The following is a 25,390-nucleotide window of genomic DNA, read 5'->3' as shown; positions in this document are numbered from 1 at the left end:
GCGTGGCTCTTTAAGCTTCCGTCTTGAGGGCCAAGGGATTTTCTGAGACGGTCATTCAAACCATGTTGAGGGCCCGGAAACCGGCTTCTGCTCAGATTTACCATAGGGTCTGGAATTCTTACTTTGCTTGGTGCGAATCTAACAATCATGGGGCTTACAAGTTTAGTACGGCCAACCTTTTGGCTTTTCTACAACAGGGCCTGGACTTGGGCCTTCGTCTGGCCTCCACCAAGGTTCATATTTCTGCCTTGTCGGTTTGGTTCCAGAGAAAAATTGCGACGTTACTTGGTGTACATACGTTCACTCAGGGTGTGTTGTGGATTCAACCTCCCTGTGGCCCCTTGGGACTTGTCGGTGGTTTTGGAGGCGTTGCAAGGGTCTCCGTTTGATCCTCTTGAATCTGTGCACCTTTAGTGGTTTGCTCTTACGGTATTGTTTCTGCTGGCTATTGCCTCTGCTAGATGGGTGTCGGATTTGGGTGCCTTGTCTTGTGGGTCACCATATCTGGTTTTTCACCATGATCGGGCGGTTCTTAGAACACGTCCCGGGTATTTACCCAAGGTGGTATCTTCTATCCACCTTAATCAGGAGATTGTGGTTCCGCCCTTTGCCTCTCCTGATTTGTCTTCCAAAGAGTGGTCTTTGGATGTGGTACGGGCTCTCCGTATCTATGTGAAGAGAACTGCCTCCATCAGGAAGTCGGATTCCCTCTTTGTTCTGTTTGGTTTTCACAAACGTGACTGGCCTGCTCACAAGCAGACCCTGGCCAGATGGATTAAAATGGTGATTGCACATGCTTATGTGCAGGCTGGCCTTCCAGCTGCTGCTACCATTAAGGCTCATTCTACTCGGTCGGTTGGGCCTTTTGGGCGGCCCGCCGTGGTGCGACGCTTGAGCAATTGTGCAAGGCGGCTATGTGGTCCTCAGTGAACACGTTAATAAGGTTCTATGCCTTTGATACATCCGCCTCCCAGAATGCTTGCTTTGGACGCCGGGTTCTTGTGCCCGCTACAGTGCTTCCCCTTCCATAAGGAACTGCTTTAGGACATCCCCAATGTCATTCCCTGTGGAGCCCAGTGTACCCCGCAGCAGAAAACGAGATTTATGGTAAGAACTTACCATAGTTAAATCTCTTTCTGCGAGGTACACTGGGCTCCACAGGGTGCCCACCCTGACGCACTTAGCTTCTTTGGGTTAGTATTGCATTAGCCGCTGACACTTTCTCCTGTCGTGAGAGTGTGGTGTATGTGGCTACTAACAGTTGTTGTCTCTTTTGCCTGCTACTGCATGGACTGTTTAACAAAAACTGAGCTCCTGTGCACGGAGGCGGGGTTATAGAGGAGGCAGCGCTATGCATTCTGGGAACAGTCAAAGCTTTTAGCCTGTTGGTGCCTCGGATCAAGATCCTACTCTACACCCCAATGTCATTCCCTGTGGAGCTCAGTGTACCTCGCAGAAAGAGATTTAACGGTAAGTTCTTACCATAAATCTCATTTTTTTATCAGTGGCTCCGTGGTTTCTTGTTTTTTCCAGCTTGATACGCCGTTACCGGGTCGGCCGAATATCTGAATGTGGTCAAATACTTGCTCCTAGTTCACGAAATGTACTTAAACCCCAAGAGTTACGCTTGGCGTGATTACGATGAGAAGTTTCGTTGGAATCAGGACGGCAACCCGACCTTGCCTATGGGTTTTAAGGACGTGGAAGTGTGGCTAGAGGTTACTCAACACAGTAAGACTGCTGTTGACTTTCAGGGCAGTAAGCCGCCCCCGGGCGTCTGCCTAACTCTGGTCAAGTAAGGCGTTTTCCCCTGTTAAGGGTGACGAATTATCCAAGTGGGTGGGTTCTTATCCTGATTCCCTTTCCGGTCAGTTTTTATTGGACGGTTTCATTTCGGTTTCCGACTGCCCATTGCAGATTCCGTCCTCGTAGTTGCTCGCTGCAATATGAGATCTGCTCGCAATTTCCCCCAGGTGGTCTCCCGGAAGGTTGAGTCTGAGGTGCATTTGGGGCGCATGTGTGGCCCTTTCTCGTGTCCCCCCCCGTTGCCTGATCTCTGAGTTTCTCCCTTAGGGGTGGTTCCCAAGAAGGCCCAGGGGCAGTTCTGCCTCATCCAGCACTTGTCCCACCCTCACGGGGGTTCCGTCAACTACGCTATCCCATCGGACGCCTGCTGCGTTCGGTACCAATCTTTCGATGAGGCCATTCAGTTGGTTAAGGGGGTGGGCCCCGGTGCTCTGATGGCCAAGCTGGACATCGAGTCCGCTTTCCGCCTTCTTCCTATTCATCCCGATTCCCTCCGGTTTCTTGGTTTTCATTTATGGGGTACTTTCTACATCGATCGGTGCTTGCCTATGGGGTGTTCTGTTTCTTGTGCCTACTTTGAGAAGTTCATCTCTTTCTTACACTGGTGTATTCAAGCGGCCTCCGGTCCCCCGGGGGTTGCTCATTACTTGGATGATTTCTCTTTGTAGGCCCAAGGAATGGTTTGGTTTGCGGAATGTGTTAGGTCTCGTGCAATGTTTGTTCGGTCTCCTTGGGGTCCCTGTGGCCCCTATAAGACTGAGGGCCATACCTCTTGTTTGAGTTATTAAGGGATCGAAATCGATACGGCTTCTGGATGTTGCCGGCTTCCTGCCAGTAAGGTTCATAAGCTCCTGGGTCTTATAGATGAATGTCTGAGCAAACGTAGGGTCAGGCCCAGACAGGTCCAATCGTTGCTTGGTTCTTTCAACCTTGCTTGCAGGATCATCCCAATGGGGCGGGTTTTTTGCCGTAAGCTTGAGTGGTCCACGGCGGGTGTTTCTATGCCCCATCATACCGTATACCTGTCTCGCAAGATCAAAAATGATTTGCGGGTCTGGTCTACTTTCCTGGTTTCTTTTAATCGCGAGGTGTTATGGCCAGCCAGACACTGTTTTAATAGTTCCCAGCAACTTTTTACGGACGCTGCTGGTGGTACGGGCTTTAGTGCCTTTTTTAGGAACGAGTGGTGTCCTGCTCCCTGGCCTGTTCTTGGATTTTGCGCGGCTTTACCAAGAACTTGCTGCTTCTTGAATTGTTCACATTAATTGTGGCGGTCGAGTGCATGCGTTTAATAATAATCAGCGCTCCTCCTCTCCTCAGGCCTTGCGCTTGTTGCGGCATTTGGTGCTGAAATGCCTCCAGCACAATATTAATTTCACGACTAAACATGTCCCAGGTGTCGATAATAGGATAGCAGACTCACTTTCCCGTTTTGAATTTGCGAAGTTTCAGGAGATAGTTCCTGACACTGCAAAGTTTGGTTTGCCATGCCCGCCCTTCTTATGGTGGGTCATCGAGTCATTTCCTGGGTAAGTTACAGGTCCCATTTAGTTGCTTGCTTGTACACAGGTGATAGTAGGCCCGTTTGCAGTCCGCTATGGTCGACCTTTGCGAGCGGCCTTTTGCTTTCTCTGTCTTTTCTGTTTGGCGCGTGGTCGCCCACTGTGGGGGGGGGGGAGGGGGGCCATGCATCTTTGTAGTGATTTATTACAGGTTGTTCGGAATGTACCGGGTTGGGGCTCTATCTGTTTGCCTGGTGGTACTGTGGTGAGTGGGTCCTGTCCTTGCAGATTGGGATAGCTGCTCGGGCTGTGGCTTCGAGTCTTCCAGCGGAGGCTGTACGGAGCCTATTGTTGGAGTTTCGATGTTTCAAGTTCTATTATGTGGTTACATTTGTTGCGCCTGTTTACATTTTCCTCCGAGGGGGCCGAATTACAATGTGCATACTCACGGACCACAGGAGTTTTTTTGAGTTTTATCCTTCACTCTGGTTTTTTCCTTTCATTATTGTTGTGTTTGACTGTGTTTGATTTGTTGCTGATGTTAGGGTTTTTCTTTTTCAGCTGCATTGGATACCTGGGAACAGATTTGGCTAGTTGGCCATTCTTACATTTTTTGGACGGAGAGGCATCCTATGGTGGGACAAACGGCTGACTTTTTTGGTGACAGGGTAGTAAGATGGTTAGGTGTTAGGGGTTTACATTGGGTTGGTTTGTTTCGGCTTCTTTTCCGTCACGATCGAAGGTGGGGCTGGCCCGACTGCATCGTCATTCACCTTGGTGGGAATGACATGGGTCAAGTTAAAGGCATCGACCTCATCCTAAGTGTCAAGATGGATTTGGAGGATTTGCGAGCACTTGGCCTCGAGTGCAGGTGGTGTGGTCTGATATTGTGCCTCGTTTTCACTGGCGCGGTGCGGTTTATTTTTCTGCCATAGAAAAGGCTCATAAGAAGGTGAATTCTGCGGTGTCGGTGTATGTGAAAGCCATGGGTGGTGTGGTCGTACGGCATCTGCTGCTGGTACTTCGTAACTCACACTTTTATAGGGAGGACCGGCGTTCACCTTTCCCCTGCAGGCATTAGCGTGTTTTTGGAGAGTATTTTTAACTTTTTGTCTGTTTAGTTTGCGGTTTTGTTGTCTTAGTTGGATGGCGTTCTGCGGTTTAGGTAAACCTTGTTGTGGCGGAAAGTCGCTACCAGCCAGCGGTCAAAATTTACATAAGTGGTCATTGTGGGGCACCCCCTTTTGGGAAGACGGCGAGTGTGTCTTCCCCCTGCGGGTGGACTACGGACGTTCCCGTGTGGTTTCGTCGATTGCTCTGCTAGATTAAAGGGTGGTGAGTCCTGCACAATGCGGGTTATGTTATTAGGAGGCGGTAGTAAGTCCCCTCCTAGGTTATCTGGTTTTATTCTAGTTGACTAGTGCTGGTGAGTTGGTAGCTCCTTTCTTTGCCATCCTCCAATAAATAGTTAAATCTAGGTCACCAAACAATAAATAGCTGTTGACCTTTTAAATCTAGCAGTTGGTTTCCGTGTCGTTATTTCTTAGTGCTAAGCTAGATCAAGTATATATATATATGTTTAAGTGTGTCACAATAAAGTTATGGGCGACTTATTGAGTACATTGCATGCAGGGACAGAGCTTACTTCCATTTCACCACACACATCTGAATCAGTGACATGTGGTGGGGTGAGGCAGAGCCTTTCCTGTCATACTAACATATATGACAGAGTTTTGACTATATCAAGTATATGAAAAATACAAAGAATACATTACAAGTATCTTCTTTGTGTTATTCTAATCATTTTTATAGTCAAAACTCTGGAGTAAAACAGTCCATGACAAGTAAGGCAGTATCTCCACTGTCTATCTTTCTCGCACATCACTGATCAAAACTCACCAAATTTCCAGCAGTATATAGTAGTATATACTGCTCTTGACTCCAGCCATTGGCGTTTCTATAATGGGTGCAATGCGTGTGGTGCACACGGGCCACTGGGTCCAGGTGGGTCCAGACCGCACACACTGTACCCATATTTACCTTTCCTGGGTCCAGTGTCGGGCGCTGCAGTCGCGGTGAAATCACAGCCAAAATGGCCACCGCGCATGCGCAGTAGTCAAATTGGTCTCCGTAACATGGCGGGCGACATGTTTTCCAGAGATCTGCGCATGCGCAGTAGACTCTGGCATAATGTTGGAGACTACTGCGTCGTGCAGAGGAGGGGGCCCATCCAGAAGTGCACACGGGCCCTCTCCTCTGTTAAAACTAGAGATGATTGGGTTTGGTTCTCTGAGAACCGAACCCTACTGAACATCACGTCCCGAGCCCGGATCCGAATTCGGCTCGGGACTTCCCACCAGACTCAGAAACCAGAACGAGGCAAAACGTCATCATCCCGCTGTCGGATTCTCACGGGTTTTGGATTCCATATAAGGAGCCGCGCGTTGCCGCCATTTTCACTCCAGTCCTGGAGAGTATAGCGAGAGGATGTGTCTCTCTCCTCGCTGTCTGTCTGTGCGGGAAAGTGGTGTGGCGACCTGCTCTGACTTATGTGCGTCATTCCAGTGCTGTGTTGTGCTGCATCAGTCCAGTGGTAGTGTCTTGTGCTGCATCAGTCCAGTCACAGTGGTGGTGTCCTCTGCTGCTATATGTCCAGTGCTGCTGTATAAGTCCAGTCCAGTGGTGCTGTGTTGTGCTTCATTAGTCCAGTGGTGGTGTCTTGTGCTGCATCAGTCCAGTCACAGTGGTGATGTCCAGTGCTGCTGTATTAGACCAGTCCATTGCAGTGCTGCTGTGTTGTCCTGCATCAGTCCAGTGGTGGTGTCCCTGTGCTGCCGTATAAGTCCAGTGATACTGCTGTATAAATCCAGTCCAGTGGTACTGCCGTATAAATCCAGTGGTACTGCTGTATAAATCCAGTGGTACTGCCATATAAATCCAGTCCAGTGATACTGCCGTATACTGTATGTCCAGTGGTACTGCCATATAAGTCCAGTGATACTGCTGTATATATCCAATGATACTGCCGTATATGTTCAGTGGTACTGCTGTATATGTCCAGTGGTACTGCTGTATAAGTCCAGTGATACTGCCGTATAAGTCCAGTGATACTGCCGTATATGTCCACTGGTACTACCGTATAAGTCCAGTGATACTGCCGTATAAGTCCAGTAATACTGCCGTATAAGTCCAGTGATACTGCTGTATATGTCCACTGGTACTGCCGTATATATGTCCAGTGATACTGCCGTATAAATCCAGTCCAGTGGTACTGCCATATAAATCCAGTCCAGTGGTACTGCCGTATAAGTCCAGTGGTACTGACGTATAAGTCCAGTGGTACTGACGTATAAGTCCAGTGGTACTGCCGTATATGTCCAGTGGTACTGCTGAATAAGTCCAGTGATACTGCCGTATAAATCCAGTCCAGTGGTACTGCCGTATAAATCCAGTGGTACTGCCATATAAATCCAGTCAAGTGGTACTGCTATATAAATACAGACCAGTGGTACTGCCGTATAAGTCCAGTCCAGTTGTACTGCCATATAAGTTCAGTGGTGCTGTCCGATGCTGTATATTATTTACACCAAATAAAGGAGTTATTAATATTGAATCCAAATAATTTTTACAGGGTTTGCCCTGTGTGGTGTAGAGGTATGCTCTCCTGTGCTGCATTTTGTTATATAACTCCAGAAAAATAATGGAGAACAAAAATTTGGAGGATAAAATAGGGAAAGATCAAGAACCACTTCCTCCTACTGCTGCTGCTGCTGCTGCTGTTGTTGCTGCTGGGAGTCGATCTTCATCCCAGAAGGGAAGTTGGAAGACCACTTGTACTACCTCAACTAAGCAAATACTGTCCAACAGTCCTTTTCAAGGAAGATGAAATATGACAGCAGTCATCCTGTTGCAAAGTGGATAACTGAGGCCTTGACAGCTATGTTGGTGTTAGACGTGCGTCCGGTATCCACCATTAGTGCAGTGGGACTGCAGTGCCACTCCTAGATGGGCCAGGTGTTTGTGCCACACACTTGTGTCGCTTAGCTTAGTCATACAGCTACCTCATTGCACCTCTTTTACTTCTTTGCATGATGTGCTGTTTGGTGCCTAGTTTTTTTTAAGTGCCATCCTGTCTGCCACTGCAGTGTGACTCCTAGATGGGCCAGGTGTTTGTGCCGCACACTTGTGTCGCTTAGCTTAGTCATACAGCTACCTCATTGCACCTCTTTTACTTCTTTGCATGATGTGCTGTTTGAGGACTAGTTTTTTTGAGTGCCATCCTGTCTGCCTCTGCAGTGTTACTCCTAGAAGGGCCAGGTGTTTGTGCCGCACACTTGTGTCACTTACAATAGTCCTACAGCCACCTCGGTGCAACTTTTAGGCCTAAAAAATATTGTGAGGTGTTCAGAATAGACTGGAAATGAGTGGAAATGAATGTTATTGGGGTTAATAATACCGTAGGATCGAAATTACCCCCAAATTCTGTGATTTTAGCTATTTTTATGTTTTTTCCAAAAATCATCCAGATCCAAAACCAAAACCCGAAAGGGTGGTTTTGGCAAATCCTATCCAGATCCAAAACACGAGCGGGGATCCAGATCCAAAACACAAAACATGAAAAGTGCCCACCGCACATCTCTAGAAAACGCCCCTGGCTCCAGCAACAACTATTCACCCTCGCAGATCTACACCTCAGTCCTGGAATTCCAAATTCATATCTGCAAAAATGTTCATGTACCACTGAGCAACAGTGGAGGAAATAACTTTCTAAGGCGGATTTCCAGGCATATTTCAAGAACCTCATGTCCTTCCAGTCTTTAAACCCCTGGCATCTCATTGCCACTGTCAATGCCCTCCTCTACCCACCCCCATATCAATTCCCATCCTCACTTTCTGCCCTTTATTTTGCCACCTCCTTCACATCCAAAATTGACTCCATATCTCAGGACATTACATTCCTTCAAGCCTTCAGCAACCCTCCGCTCCTTTCTTTGATCATACTATCCTTATCAACTCTGACTTCTTTTCCCCCTGTATCTGGAGAGGAAGACATGGCGCTCATCCATTCCACTACCCCACCTCATACCTACTTGACCCTATCCCCTCCCACCTCCCCTGCTGCCTTTCTCCTACTACCTGTTCCTAACTTGCCCATCTCCTCAATCTCTCCCTCTCATCAGGCACTGTCCCCTCTGCCTTCAAGCATGCCCTTGTCTCCCTTATTGTTAAAAAACCTAACACTCTCTCCAACTACCGAATCATCTCTCTCCTCCCTCTTGCCTCCAAACTTCTTGAGTGTATTGTCTACAACTGCCTTACTATCTTTCTTTCCTAGGTAAGAAAAAACAATTTTTGTTCCCTAATGCACACTGAGTGAAAAATAATACTACATAATAATCAGAGAATACGGAGATCTTAGTTGCGTATATCTGCAGATATAGGGTTAAGCCCCCAGGCCGATCGGGAAGGCGTCTCCGTCACTGGGGGTCCCTAATACTAGGTATGGGTCCGGGGTGCAGGACCACATCACGTCGGCACAGGTCGGCTACCCCAGGTCAGCACACAGGTGAAAATTAATAAGGGTTAATAAGCACATAAGTGCTATGTACTGTAAGTGAAGTGTGATTAAAATACAAAAATATATACAAAGTGATAGGGAAAATCATAAACGTTAATAAAGTATTAGGGTGTGCCGACCTGAAGCCGCCCAGCCATACCGACATAGGGGCCACCGCACCCCACAAATAATTACACATATGTCTGGGTCTCAATGCCCAGTGTAAGGCCACATGGTAATGGCTCCTACAGCATCTGAGAGCCAGCTTACCTAGAGACACCCCTAACTTCTCCAATGGCACTCCGGATTCAGCAATCCCTCCTAATGCTGACCCATCCATGCCTCTCTAAATACAATGCACATATAGTGGCAAGCTTGCCACTATATGTGCATTGTATCTTTCTTTCCTCCAACTCCTTGCTTGCCCTATTTCAGTCTGGCTTTTATCCTCTCTACTCCACTGAAACTGCCCTCACGAAAGTCTGCAATGACCTCCTTGCTGCCAAATCCAAGGGCCATTAGTCTGTGGTTATTATCCTTGACTTCTCTGCTACTTCTGACACTGTGGACCACCCTCTTATCCTTCAAATCTTTCACTCCTTCGGTATACATCAGCAGTTCCCAACCTTTTTTCTCTCCCGTACCCCTTGATTAGGCTTTTCATTTATGAGTATCCCCTAATCTCATAAATCCCCCCCACCCATCCGTCCATGCCATAAAAGTTTGTTTTTGTTAGGTAGTAATGTTCTTAGGTTAGCTAAATAATCAAACAACTCTTTAATGGCATTTATAGGCCTCAAACTCCAATGCAATGCATACATACAGTAAAAAAAAATTTAATAAAAAAGAAGGCTACACGCCAATAAATTCTTCAGTTAAAACAAACTTCTTAGAGCTATTTAATTGAGCAAAACAGACATACTATACAGAGTGGTTTCTTAAAGGAAACAGATTCAGGGTTCAAAAAGAACAGGAAGATATGTACATGTTAAGATGCATAATTAAATAAAGGCAGCGGCGGATTGGCATGCCAGGACGCCGGCCCGTATTCCGTTTAGCCGGTCCAGTCATTCCCTCATTGGCTGCCCGCCACCCCCATGCAGGCCACCAGCCGCGATCACGGCAGCGTTCACTGAAAGCTTCTGCGCAAGGGCAGAAGCACAGAGAAGCACTTTGAAAATGGCCGCCGTCTGTGCAGCAACCCTTCTTCCCCATAATGCATAGTATTCGGAGCCGTCAGTCACTACTGACGGCTTTGCCTCCCTTCCAGTCGCACCATGTGTTCCGCCTCCCCTCCAGCCCATGCCGTCACAGCAAGGAGCTAGCACACTGCACAATGGACTCGTGGCTACTACAGTTAGTACTGCAGGCACAGCAGGAGCCAGCAACCAGCCACTTCTGACTGCGTCACACACCAGTTGTGTGACAGGCAGTAAGTAATGTACAACTAACTGGTGCAATATGTATAACAACTAACTAGTGCAATATGTATAATGTGCTTTACCTGGTGCAATGTGTATAATGGGGGTCATTCCAAGTTGATCGCTTGCTAGCTGTTTTTAGCAGCCGTGCGAACGCATAGTTGCCACCCACAGGGGAGTGTATATTTGCTGTGCAAGGGTGTGATCGCTTTTGCAGCCGACAGATGCAAACACAATTTGTTCAGTTTCTGAGTAGCTCAGAACTTACTTAGCCGCTGCGATCACTTCTGCCTGTTCAGTCCCGGAATTGACGTCAGACACTCACCCTGCAAACGCCTGGACACGGTTGCGTTTTTCCAAACACTCCCAGAAAATGGTCAGTTGACACCCACAAACGCCTTATTCCTGTCAATCTCCTTGCAATCAGCTGTGCGAATGGATTCTTTGTACAATCCATCGCCCAGCAATGATCTGCGTTGTAGCCGTATGACGTGCCTGCACATTGCGGTGCATACGCATGCGCAGTTCTGACCTGATCACAGCGCAGCGAAAAAATCTAGCGTGCGATCAGGTCGGAATGACCCCCAATGTGCTTTACCTGATGCAATGTGTATAATGTGCTTTACCTGGTCCAATGTGTATAATGTGTTCTGCCTGGCACAATGTGCATAACGTGCTCTACCTGGTGCAATGTGTATAATGTACTTTACCTGGTGCAATGTGTATAATGTGCTCTGCCTGGCACAATGTATATAACGTGCTCTACCTGGTGCAATGTGTATAATGTGCTTTACCTGGTCCAATGTGTATAATGTGTTCTGCCTGGCACAATGTGCATAACGTGCTCTACCTGGTGCAATGTGTATAATGTACTTTACCTGATGCAATGTGTATAATGTGCTCTGCCTGGTGCAAAGTGTATAATGTGCTCTGCCTGGCGCAAAGTGTATAACGTGCTCTACCTGGTGCAATGTGTATAATGTGCTTTACCTGGTCCAATGTGTATAATGTGTTCTGCCTGGCACAATGTGCATAACGTGCTCTACCTGGTGCAATGTGTATAATGTACTTTACCTGATGCAATGTGTATAATGTGCTCTGCCTGGTGCAAAGTGTATAATGTGCTCTGCCTGGCGCAAAGTGTATAACGTGCTCTACCTGGTGCAATGTGTATAATGTGCTTTACCTGATGCAAAGTGTCGAAGTCAAAAATATTACATAGAGAGAACATACAGACTCCACACATTATGAGTCGCTAAGCTTGCAAATACGCGCAGCGAGCACAGCAATATATGGTAACATACGCATTTACACAGACATGCCACAGAGATAGATTCGACACATATTTCATACAGCACATAATTATAACATATCAAGCGCCAGACATCATAATGATTTAAAATTATATAATGGAGTAACGTCATGTATGTGTATTATTGGAATGAAGCAAGATGGACATGTCGTATCTGGTATTAAAGCAACCAGATTAATGTGTATATCAATTTGATGCCTGTTATTAAGTTGTAGCTCATTGCAACAAGTAGATATGATTAAATGAAGGAATATGAAGCCAAAATTCTAAAGTGAACAAAAGATCTTTTGAAGACTTGAAACTAGCTCCACAGCATGGCCCTGGGGGCAGAAACATGTGCCAGCAACATAGGACATAAGCCCTCACTCTGACCAATGAGCCGTTGAGTTCTTGAGAGGTCTGGCCTCTGGACCAATAGAAGGAGACCGAAACCAACAGAGTGAAAACTCCCACTGAGTGATATAGGCAGTTTCTAGGACTTAGAGAGTTAGTTGCTGTTTTGTCCCAGACAATGGTGGAGATGCTGCCAGTCCGGTGCCTACATGATTTTACAGAGAGAGAGAGAGAGTGATATGGAGGGGAGACTTTATATGAGAAAGATATGGTGATGTATTTGCTGGCCTGTAACTGTATGTATTTGATTTAGTTTGTATTAACTGCTTACTGTATAAATTGTAACCATGTAACTATATATATATATATATATATATATATATATATATACACACTGTGCATTGTGATATATTGAATACATATCCTTTTAATAACAAATATATACATCAATGAGCTTTGGAACTCAGATAATGTGTGGGTGTATTGCTTTCTCTTAAGGGATGTAGTGTTTTGCGACGTACAGCGCACTTTTATCGTATATGTTAATAGGATGCGCCTGGCGTCCGCAGTATATATTATTAAATATTTGTTAGAAAGCAATTTGGTATTTACAGATGAGGGTTGCATCCGCGATATCACGGTCTTAATGATGTACTGTACATTACAAACGCGGCTGTGATCGACCGGCTAACGATGGACGCATTGCGGCGCTGGCGAATAACATCCACGTGTATTGTTGTGTTACCAGTAAGCCGCTGATATGAAATTCAAGGGACAATGTGTTTCTCATAATATTTAAGACGCTAAAATGTATTTTTATTGTTGCAAAACAAAGTTTAAATAAGTCATATTGTGTTTGATTCAGATTGAATTCTTTATCTGTTAAGTAAATTTAAAAGTACATTTAAAAGTTGCTGCATATCCATGTTATGGCTATGTTAGCATGCTGAGAAATTTTGTATACTTTTTTTTAAAACTCAGGCCTAAAGTAACTTTGGTGCCAGTGTGGAGTGTGATTTCCTTTGACAAGGAAGCCGCATGGTCTGTCCTCCGTTTTGGACTAACCACATGGCCTGTCCACCATCTTGAGTAAACCTCATGGATGTGGAAGGGGGAGGAGCAGTGGCCATTTTAGGAAGGTCACTTTCTAAATAGCTGATTTTCAGTCTGCTCAGAACAATCAGTTTCCTTTGTCACATTCATAGCACCATTTATGAGTTACCAATGAATTTATTTAACCCATGCCATAGTCAATTACAAATAGTTTCAATTGGGCCTAGTGAGAGTAAATGGTGAGATAAGTGTTTTTTTCCTTCTTGTCTGTGAAAAAAAAAAATTGTTTTTTTTCTTTCTTTTCTTCCAAGACTTGTGGAGTATAGCCATTGAAATGCAAATTAACCTGTGTAACTAATTTTTTTTTAGTAGTGAAAAGCAAATATCTTTGATATGCAAATTAGAGGTAAGGTGTCTCATAGGAGGCCAGTGAATGGTACATATATATAATATTATTGTAATTATGTGTATATTTATATCAGTGTATGTTCTGCAAGATGGCTATCCAATCTGAATCATATCATTTAAATTATAGATTATTGCAGTCATTATAGATCTGTGTGAAATCAGATACATTTGTTTGCTATACAGATAAATTTGAAATAAATGTATTTAAGGGAGTAATTATAAAAACACAAAACGCAGTTCTGGCCCAGTCGCAAAGGGTTATACAGAACAAGTGTGGGTTGTGTTTGTGGGCGATTATAGTTTGTATTGCTCACATTTATAGAGATTGTGTGATTTGTTTTATTGCGAAGCACGTTTGTACACATGGTCTGGACAAAGTATAGGAGAGCGCTCGTGGCGTAAAAGGCACGCTGGTCGCGTGTTTACACAAGGTTGCGTAGGAATACGAACGCTAAGTACAAAGCACACGATATATGTTCAATTAAAGGCGGGATAGTATACATTTAATACAACAGCACATAACTATCCGATTTCAAAAGCAGGTTACTCTAAATTTAATTTAAAAACTGTAATCACCTCTGAAGTAAAGCTGCTGACCCAAGGGAGTAAAAATGTTCTGTACAGAAAGGAAAACTAGGTGTATTTGAGTGAGTGAAAGTGAAGTGAGAGGATTTGAACCCCGGAATTCGGGATCCCGTCGTTGGTACACCAAGTAAGTGGAGACTTGGCGGCGTGAGGCGGCTGACTCACGTTAATATAGATAGAGATAATACGCAAATCGTGAGGAGATTTGTAGAGGGGCGTAATATAGAATTGTGCATTGTGCAGAAGTATAAAAATTGTGAATTGAAGTTTAAAGGTTTTGTATTACGCTCCGGCTGAGGTTTCGCAGCTTGTGATACGATTCCAGTGGTCGTAAGGCGGATAGGTTACAAGTACCTATACGCTGTGCGATTGGACCGCATGTTTGTGGGTGCGATACATAGAGCAACTTGATACCCCTTTACGAGCTTTTGCATAAAATCGCGGTATCATTAGTGCTGTGTAGAGCACATGCAAGCGTGATTTGTGTAAGTCAAAAAGGGAAGTTTTTGATGGTCTCTCTCAGGAAAATCTTCAACGGTGGATATTCACTGGAAAAGGTAAGTTATTCCTAAAACTTCCAGTGAATAGAAGCCAGTTAGGGCCTCACTGGGTACACGGTGGTCACTATTGGAGTGAGTCGTGGTACGTCAGCGGAGAAGGAGCGAGTGAAAGCGTTAGGTGTCTTTCACCGTCTATTAGCGGTGTGCATTGGGTATTGCGTTTATTGGCAAAAAGTCTGCGATGGGATCCAATTGCACAAGCAGTGGGCGTTTGGTAGCTAGGGTTCAGGCTGAAGAAGTGGGACCGAGAAGGTCAGAAGTCAGCCGAGAGGGTCAGCAAGGTTTATTATGTGTGAAAAATATGGTTCACACTAGAGATGACCGGGTTCGGTTCCTCGGGATCCAAAACCCCCCGAACTTCACCCATTTTACACGTTTCCGAGGCAGCCTCGGATCTTCCCCCCTTGCTCGGTTAACCAGAACGCACCCGAACGTCATCATCCCGCTGTCGGATTCTCACGAGATTCGTATTCTATATAAGGAGCCGCGCGTCGCTGCCATTTTCACTCGTGCTTTGGAGATTGAACGGAGAGGACGTGGCTGCGTTCTCTCCCTGAAAAGCTCCGTAATCTGTGCTCAGTGTGCTGAAAATATCTGTGCTCAGTGTGCTGCAAATAATCTGTGCACAGTGTGCTGAAAATATCTACGTTCTCAGCCTGAAAACGCTCCATATCTGTGCTCAGTGTGCTGCAAATATCTGATCAGTGTGCTGCATTGTGGGGACTGGGGACCAGCAGTATATAATAATATGTACTTTTCTATAGCTTCTATACTACTTGTCAGGACACATGGTCACAGTTACACTGCTCTGTACTGATATATACAATTATATATATACTTTTATATAGCTTCTATACTGCTTGTCATGACACATGTGTCACAGTTACACCGCTCTCTACTGATATATACAATAATATATATACTTTTATATAGCTTCTATACTGCTTGTCAGGACACATGGGTCACAGTTACACCGCTCTGTACTGATATATACAACAATATATATACTTTTCTTATTTTCTATAGCTTCTATACTGCTTGTCAGGACACATGTGTCACAGTTACACTGTTCTGTACTGATATATACAATAATATATATACTTTTCTATAGCTTCTATACTGCTTGTCAGGACACATGGGTCACAGTTACACCGCTCTGTACTGATATATACAGTAGTATATATACTTTTCTATAGCTTCTATACTGCTTGTCAGGACACATGGTCGCAGATACACCGCTCTGTACTGATATATACAATAATATATATACTTTCCTATAGCCTCTATACTGCTTGTCAGGACACATGGTCACAGTTACACTGCTCTGTACTGATATATACAATAATATAAATACTTTTCTATAGCTTCTATACTGCTTTTCAGGACACACATGGGTCACAGTTACACCGCTCTGTACTGATATATACAATAATATAAATACTTTTCTATAGCTTCTATACTGCTTTTCAGGACACATGTGTCACAGTTACACCGCTCTGTACTGATATATACAATAATATATATACTTTCCTATAGCCTCTATACTGCTTGTCAGGACACATGGTCACAGTTACACTGCTCTGTACTGATATATACAATAATATATATACTTTTCTATAGCCTCTAAACTGCTTGTCAGGACACATGGGTCACAGTTACATCGCTCTGTACTGATATATACAATAATATATATACTTTTATATAGCTTCTATACTGCTTGTCAGTACACATGGGTCACAGTTACACCGCTCTGTACTGATATATACAATAATATATATACTTTTATATAGCTTCTATACTGCTTGTCAGGACACATGGGTCACAGTTACACCGCTCTGTACTGATATATACAATAATATATATACTTTTCTTATTTTCTATAGCTTCTATACTGCTTGTCAGGACACATGTGTCACAGTTACACTGTTCTGTACTGATATATACAATAATATATATACTTTTCTATAGCTTCTATACTGCTTGTCAGGACACATGGGTCACAGTTACACCGCTCTGTACTGATATATACAATAATATATATACATTTTTTTATAACTTCTAGTATTACAGTGCAGCATTTTGGTGACCAACAGTATACATATATAGTACAGTACAGTAGGCCATTGCTATTGATATATTACTGGCATATAATTCCACACATTAAAAAATGGAGAACAAAAATGTGGAGGGTAAAATAGGGAAAGATCAAGATCCACTTCCACCTCGTGCTGAAGCTGCTGCCACTAGTCATGGCTGAGACGATGAAATGCCATCAACGTCATCTGCCAAGGCCGATGCCCAATGTCATAGTAGAGAGCATGTAAAATCCAAAAAACAAAAGTTCAGTAAAATTACCCAAAAATCAAAATTAAAAGCATCTGATGAGAAGCGTAAACTTGCCAATATGCCATTTACGACACGGAGTGGCAAGGAACGGCCGAGGCCCTGGCCTATGTTCATGGCTAGTGGTTCAGCTTCACATGAGGATGGAAGCACTCATCCTCCCGCTAGAAAAATGAAAAGACTTAAGCTGGCAAAAGCACAGCAAAGAACTGTACGTTCTTCTAAATCACAAATCCCCAAGGAGAGTCCAATTGTGTCGGTTGCGATGCCTGACCTTCCCAACACTGGACGGGAAGAGGTGGCGCCTTCCACCATTTGCATGCCCCCTGCAAGTTCTGGAAGGAGCACCCGCAGTCCAGTTCCTGATAGTCAAATTGAAGATGTCACTGTTGAAGTACACCAGGATGCGGATATGGGTGTTGCTGGCGCTGAGGAGGAAATTGACAATGAGGATTCTGATGGTGAGGTGGTTTGTTTAAGTCAGACACCCGGGAAGACACCTGTTGTCCGTGGGACGAATATGGCCATTGACATGCCTGGTCAAATTACAAAAAAAAATCACCTCTTCGGTGTGGAATTATTTTAACAGAAATGCGCACAACAGGTGTCAAGCCGTGTGTTGCCTTTGTCAAGCTGTAATAAGTAGGGGTAAGGACGTTAACCACCTAGGAACATCCTCCCTTATATGTCACCTGGAGCACATTCATCAGAAGTCATTGACAAGTTCAAAAACTTTGGGTGACAGCGGAAGCAGTCCACTGACAACTAAATCCCTTCCTCTTGTAACCAAGCTCCTGCAAACCACACCACCAACTCCCTCAGTGTCAATTTCCTCCTTACACAGGAAAGCCAATAGTCCTGCAGGCCATGTCACTGGCAAGTCTGACGAGTCCTCTCCTGCCTGGGGTTCCTCCGATGCATCCTTGAGTGTAACGCCTACTGCTGCTTGCGCTGCTGTTGTTGCTGCTGGGAGTCGATCGTCATCTTAGAGGGGAAGTCGGAAGACCACTTGTACTACTTCCAGTAAGCAATTGACTGTCCAACAGTCCTTTGCTAGGAAGATGAAATATCACAGCAGTCATCCTGCTGCAAAGCGGATAACTCAGGTCTTGGCAGCTGCGGTGGTGTTAAACGTGTGTCCGGTATCCACCGTTAATTCACAGGGAATTAGAGAATTGCTTGAGGTACTGTGTCCTCGGTACCAAATACCATCTAGGTTCCATTTCTCTAGGCAGGCGATACCGAGAATGTACACAGAAGTCAGAAAAAGAGTCACCAGTGTCCTAAAAAATGCAGTTGTACCCAATGTCCACTTAACCACGGACATGTGGACAAGTGGAGCAGGGCAGACTCAGGACTATATGACTGTGACAGCCAACTAGGTAGATGTATTGCCTCCCGCAGCAAGAACAGCAGCAGCGGCACCAGTAGCAGCATCTCGCAAACGCCAACTCGTTCCTAGGCAGGCTACGCTTTGTATCATCACTTTTCATAAGAGGCACACAGCTGACAACCTCTTATGGAAACTGAGGAACATCATCGCAGAATGGCTTACCCCAATTGGACTCTCCTGGGGATTTGTGACATCGGACAACGCCAGCAATATTGTGCGTGCATTACATGTGGGCAAATTCCAGCACGTCCCATGTTTTGCACATACATTGAATTTGGTGGTGCAGAATTTAAAAAAAAACGACAGGGGCGTGCAAGAGATGCTGTCAGTGGCCCGAAGAATTGCGGGCCACTTTCGGCATTCAGCCACCGCGTGCCGAAGACTGGAGCACCAGCAAACACTCCTGAACCTGCCCCGCCATCAGCTGAAGCAAGAGGTGGTAACGAGGTGGAATTCAACCCTCTATATGCTTCGATATAGGCAAAGGAGGGGGAATGCACCTGACTCAAGCGCAGTGGAGAATGAGTTCAACGTTGTGCAAGGTTCTGCAACCCTTTGAACTTGCCACATGTGAAGTCAGTTCAGACACTGCCAGCCTGAGTCAGGTCATTCCCCTCATCAGGCTTTTGCAGAAGAAGCTGGAGAGATTGAAGGAGGAGCTAAAACAGAGCAATTCCGCTAGGCATGTGGGACTTGTGGATGGAGCCCTTAATTCGCTTAACCAGGATTCACGGGTGGTCAATCTGTTGAAATCAGAGCACTACATTTTGGCCACCGTGCTCGATCCTAGGTTTAAAGCCTACGTTGTATCTCTCTTTCCGGCAGACACAAGTCTGCATATGTTCAAAGCCCTGCTAGTGAGACACTTGTCAAGTCAAGCGGAACGTGACCCGCCAACAGCTCCTCCTTCACAACTGGGGCTGCGAGGAAAAGGCTAAGAATTCAGAGCCCACCTGCTGGCGGTGATGCAGGGCAGTCTGGAGCGAGTGCTGACATCTGGTCCGGACTGAAGGACCTGCCAACGATTACTGACATGTCGTCTACTGTCACTGCATATGATTCTGTCACCTTTGAAAGAATGGTGGAGGATTATATGAGTGACAGCATCCAAGTAGGCACGTCAGACAGTCCGTACGTATACTGGCAGGAAAAAGAGGCAATTTGGAGGCCCTTGCACAAACTGGCTTTATTTTAACTAAGTTGCCCCCCCTCCAGTGTGTACTCCGAAAGAGTGTTTAGTGCAGCCGGTCACCTTGTCAGCAATCGGCGTACAAGGGTACTTCCAGAAAATGTGGAGAAGATTATGTTCATCAAAATTATGTTCATCAAAATTGCCTCCAGAAAGTACACAGGGACCTGAGATGGTGGATTCCAGTGGGGACGAATTAATAATCTGTGAGGAGGGGGATGTACACAGTGAAAGGGGTGAGGAATCGGATGATGAGGAGGAGGTGGACATCTTGCCTCTGTAGAGCCAGTTTGTGCAAGGAGAGATTGATTGCTTCTTTTTTGGTGGGGGCCCAAACCAACCAGTCATTTCAGTCACAGTCGTGTGGCAGACCCTGTCACTGAAATGATGGGTTTGTTAAAGTGTGCATGTCCTGTTTATACAACATAAGGGTGGGTGGTGATAAAGCTAAATATTTATCCTTTAACACAAGCTATTTACTAATACCGTGAAGCCGTAATGGCCGCTAAACCTCGTGCACGTGCTACGCACTTTGTACGCTATTTGCGTACAAAGACCTCGCACGTGGTACGCAAGTTACGTACACGCTACGCTGGGTGTACGGAATACACACAGCGAGCGTACACACAGACAATATCCTTTTTAAACCTTAAACACAGAGTATGCTTATACTATAAACCTTAGCATTGAGGTACTGTAATGATATAACACTGATTAACCTTAGTATTTAAGCCAGCTGTTTGAGCGATTGAGATGCTCAGAAACCCTTAGTAATAAATGGTGAAACACACAAACACTTGTTAAGGTTCCAACACCTTACTGGATGATTTTAGTATGTAAAAGGGACAAGAAAACAGTTTACAGCTTATACACTACAGACCTAACATTAATAACTAAACAGAATAACTAAACAGTAAGATACACAATAGCGAACGAACGCAAACACAAATACATAGAATAAGAATGAATGGCTTACATTAAACGGGTAACAAAGTGGCCACAGAGAAACATACCATACGGGGGAACACTCGCTAGCGCAACCGGATCCAGTCCTCCAATTATCCGACAGATAAATGTTGATGAGAGAGAGTACTGGCCGGTCAGGGGACAGTGGCCTTTATATACACAACATACAGCACACTACAATGGGCCCTACAATCTCATTGTTCATTGGACACAGGAATGTCTCTCTGCATTATAACAAAAGGTCATAGGTGGATTTGAACAGGTGGGCTGTGACTATTTCAAACTGCTCAGGTGGGAGGTATCCACAGGATTCCCGCCGCATGGATAATGAACTGCAAATACAGTAAATGTCCAAAAACTTCTTATAGACATAACTATATGCAGGAGCGATTAATCTCTTCCTAACCAACACCGGAATGTTTCTAATAAAATACTCTTCCGTTAGATACTAGACACCACCGTTCAGCCTTTGCCTGACCCTTCATATCATGCAAAGAGGAATTCCCAAGTCCCCGAACCATTTACACTAAACATACTTGCAGATATTATTAAGGGGAATACTATCTACAAAACACGCTATATGGGTTAACTATGCTATAAACGAGTCGCCAGCTACAGGCTCACAAACTCCGCCGTAAATACCCACATTATGCGCAATATCGCTGGAGCGATATTACGCAACTTGCGGATGTGTGCACGTACGGTGGACTGAGTGCACGCGCAGCGGGCATGTGCATGGGGTTAGTATATGGCAATGTGAAGCATGATATTTTTCGACTTTGACAGTCCACCCTTTGGCAGTCACCAATAACTGCCACTTTCTAAACAATTCAAACAGAAAAATATATGTCATCATGGAATACCTTTTTATGATTGGGTAGAGGGTGGAGAGGAGAAGGTGGGAAAGATATGACCTAATGAGATAGTGAAAGTATGTGTGTATGAAATCCATGTCTGAGGGGTCATGTATCATCGTGCCGTACGTGTTCTAAATCAAGCTTCGAGGTATTGCAAAGTATACATTGAATCCTTCTTATCCCGTATCAAGGGTCTGTGGATGGGCTGTCAAACTTTACCGAGCTCTTTCCGGCTTTTGGTTACAACAAATGGGGTGCACATTAGTTAATGATACATGAAGGGGGAGAATATGTGAGTGCTAATATATGAAAATCACCTGTCGACTATGTGGGGTACTACCTGGAGGTTGTAGAGATGAAGATAAGAAACATGCGTTATAAATGCATTCGTATAATGTTATGTGAGATTTAGTATGCAGTCGCCGATTGGGGTCTTGTTGATGTCTTGTCTGATGTCTTGTCCGGATTGTCGTATCTTTACTGTAGCTCTGCGGTTTGTCAGCAAACAAAGCTTCTTCAAGTGTCCATAAAAAGAATTACAGTCTCTAAAAGTGTCTGTGACACAGTTCATCATTGGTCTGTATAGGGGGTCATCAAATTCTTCTTCCAGGCGGATCTCTTGGTACCTCGGAGAAAATCAAAGGAGAAACGGGTGAAAGAAACAGACCGTGGAATCACATTTTATCACAACATTGTCTCGATTGATGGGTCATAAATTAAATTAGTTGTTGTTACAATGCCCTCACTCCTCAGACTCATCACCTTGGTACTACGCTTGCAATTCATTAGACTCCGAACACATCTGAATACCAGACCAATCAATATGATAACTCCCAGGATACACAAGAGGAATTTCCCTACGTCCATGATGACGCTCTGAGCCCATTCTCCTAAACCTGAAAACCAATTTTGTGGGTTCAACCATGACACCCAGCCAGTCAATTCATTACCCACAGCAGCGAGTGTAAGATTGTGCCTCCTTCAAAACTCCCACTTTAATTGCAATATATCATCCATTTTTCGATCTATAACCTCGGTTGGGTCCTCTGTGCTGTTAGTGATATATGTACAACATTTCACGCCATACTGAGTTGCTAGGGTGACACAATACCCGCCTGTTACCGCTGTGAGGTAATTGAGAACCATTCTATGCTGGACCAGCTCTGTTTTGTAGGCTTGCAGCTCTCTCCCAGTATACCTGAAGGTGTCATCATACATCTCGGTGATATTGTCTAACAGGTTCGCTAGCGCAGATATATACCTATAATTTATAACTCCTCTGGCGGTACGGGTGATATCTAACGCGAGTAGGAATTCAATCCCGGTGGATTCATGAATCAAATCAGAGGCCGCATGCTCTGTCCTATCTACAAGGTGTCTTTTAACGATGTGTTCGTAATGAGTGTGAGTGTAAGGAGCTTGGGCACTGCGGTGAATGTCTTTCATTTTGTTATGGGCAATGGTCATTACTTCAGGCAGTACTTTTCCAACGTAACACAATCCCTCTGAGTTTGGGGCAAGCCACTTATACGCCTTCCTCCCACATATGAAATATGCATCATCGGGGAGAACATATGGGATGGAAAATGACATAGCCATATTACAAACCTTCCATGAAAACAGTCCTATCCCTAACTCTTTCATTTGTCTAGCACACGTATCAGGCTGTATGACATATGCACAGTATCCTGGTGATACTTCTCCAACTCGCATGATCCTACTTCCTAGAGTGTACCTATACCGGAAATATTTTCCACTGTCGGCTATTTGGCGTATAAGTTCTGAGTCTAGGGGCATTTTGTCGGCTCTGTGTGAGAATGTTATGGTTTGGTTGTTCCATGACACTTCCCAATTTCCCGGCTTTCGGGGATTGGAAATGTTAAAACATATTAGGGACCTATCTACATGGTATTGGTGGAGCTTTAAACTAGGAGGACTAGAAATATTAAATCTCTTGTCCACCGGTCTCCCACCCTTTAACTCAAGTACCTCATCTACCGTTAAAGGATATGGCACTAGTCCTGACTTTCTATGGCCTTGAGGTACTTGTGAGCATACCCAACAGTCTGTCTGATTTAACACTTTACCCACCAATGAGTGATAGTCACTCAATGGATGCCGGTCCATGTTGATATTAAAACTGGACTGACATTCCTTGATGCAATCGTCCTCAACTATATTTTTACAATTTCTACAGATGCAGTTCTCTTCAGCTAACAATCCTTCACAATGTCTATTAATGTCATGGCTACCAGATCGTTTTCTGATACTCGCCTTTGCTCGGTGATTGTGTTGCTCTGGAAATTCTACGCCTCCATCCTGATCATCAGATCCCATTCCAGATCCCTCTTTGGCCTCTCTGGTACTCTCACCGAAACAGACTGCTCTGGTCAACAACAGGGTCAACAGGAAAATCCGGAACACAGTCTCTTGGGGTAAGTCCATCTTAGAGGAGGAAAAGGAGAAGAGTAAGAAGGGGGAAGAAGAATAGGAGGGAGATGGGAACTGGAAAAAATAACAAAAGGGAAAAAGAAATCTGGCTCGACAACTGCCTCCGATCTTATTGTTTTCAGCGCTCAGGTGCCGTCTCAACCTTCCTGGAACAGACACTCTAACGATACAATTTCCTCTACCGTCTGTTCTTTGTCACGGGACCTCTCTGGGTCAGTGACCTTCTTACAGTGAGACGAATGGACCCAAGTCTCTCTCTCGGCAACTTTTAACGCTGTCGTGCTGGTCAATAAGACTTGATATGGTCCTTCCCATCTGTCAATAAGGCAACCTGAGCGTAGAAAATTGCGAATCATTACATAATCCCCAGGTTCAATGTCATGACAATTACTGTCTGGCAGATCAGGAATCACTAGCTTTAGGTTGTCATTTTGATTCTTTAACTGCTTACTCATCTTAACCAGATACTTTACAGTTACTTCATTGTTACATTTCAAATCATCCTGGGGGTCAATCATTACATGAGGTTGTCGACCAAACAGAATCTCAAAGGGAGACAGATTAAGAGGGGACCTGGGAGTGGTTCTGATGCTGTACAATACAATTGGCAAAGCTTCCGGCCACAACAATCCTGTTTCAGCCATCACTTTGCTCAACTTGTTCTTAATAGTGCTGTTTACTCTTTCCACTTTCGCACTCGCCTGGGGGCGGTACGGAGTATGCAGCTTACTATTAATTCCCATCAATTTACACATTACTTGAAAGACTTCACCTGTAAAATGGGTACCCCTATCGCTTTCAATTATCCTAGGGATACCATACCTGCACACAAATTCCTGCACAATTTTCTTTGCGGTAAATGTAGCGGTATTTGTGGCAGCAGGGAATGCTTCTACCCAATTTGAAAATACATCAATACAAACCAATACATACTTAAGATTTCTACAAGGTGGTAATTGTATGAAATCAATCTGTATTACCTGGAAAGGACCATCTGTAGGAGGGATATGGGATGGTTCTGTTGGTATTGTCTTTCCGATATTTTTCCTCAAGCAGGTGAGACATGTCATCGCTCTTTTACCCGCATGGGAAGAAAATCCTGGCGCGCACCAATAAGCTCTTACCAACTTACACATTCCTTCTTTGCCTAGATGAATCAGCCCATGTGCCGCTTCTGCTAGACTTGGAAGATATGCTCTGGGTGCCACTGGCTTACCCTGTCCATCTGTCCAGAGTCCTGAGGACTCCTGGCCATATCCTTTTGACCTCCAAACTGCCTTTTCTTGTGGTGAACACAAATTTTGCATTTCACACAATCTCTGTGTGCTTACAGTATTAAATACCATCAGTTGAGTGGTGTCTGTCTGCATGGGGATACTGGCTGCTGATTTAGCAGCTTCGTCTGCTCGGCTGTTACCAAGTGACACTGGGTCTTGGCTGTACGTGTGGGCTTTACACTTGATAACAGCCACTCTGTCAGGTTCCTGTATTGCTGCTAAAAGTCTTTTGATGTGGGTTGCATGTGCCACGGGTGTGCCAGCTGCCGTCATGAAATTTCTAAGGCGCCATAGGGCCCCGAAATCATGAACTACTCCAAAGGCGTACCTAGAATCTGTGTAGATATTGGCTGATTTACCTTTAGCCAATTCACACG

This window comes from Pseudophryne corroboree, chromosome 1 (genome assembly GCF_028390025.1).
Source record: "Pseudophryne corroboree isolate aPseCor3 chromosome 1, aPseCor3.hap2, whole genome shotgun sequence".
Lineage (NCBI taxonomy): Eukaryota > Metazoa > Chordata > Amphibia > Anura > Myobatrachidae > Pseudophryne > Pseudophryne corroboree.
The sequence above is the reverse complement of the archived record's forward strand: the minus strand, read 5'-3'. Positions refer to the sequence as shown.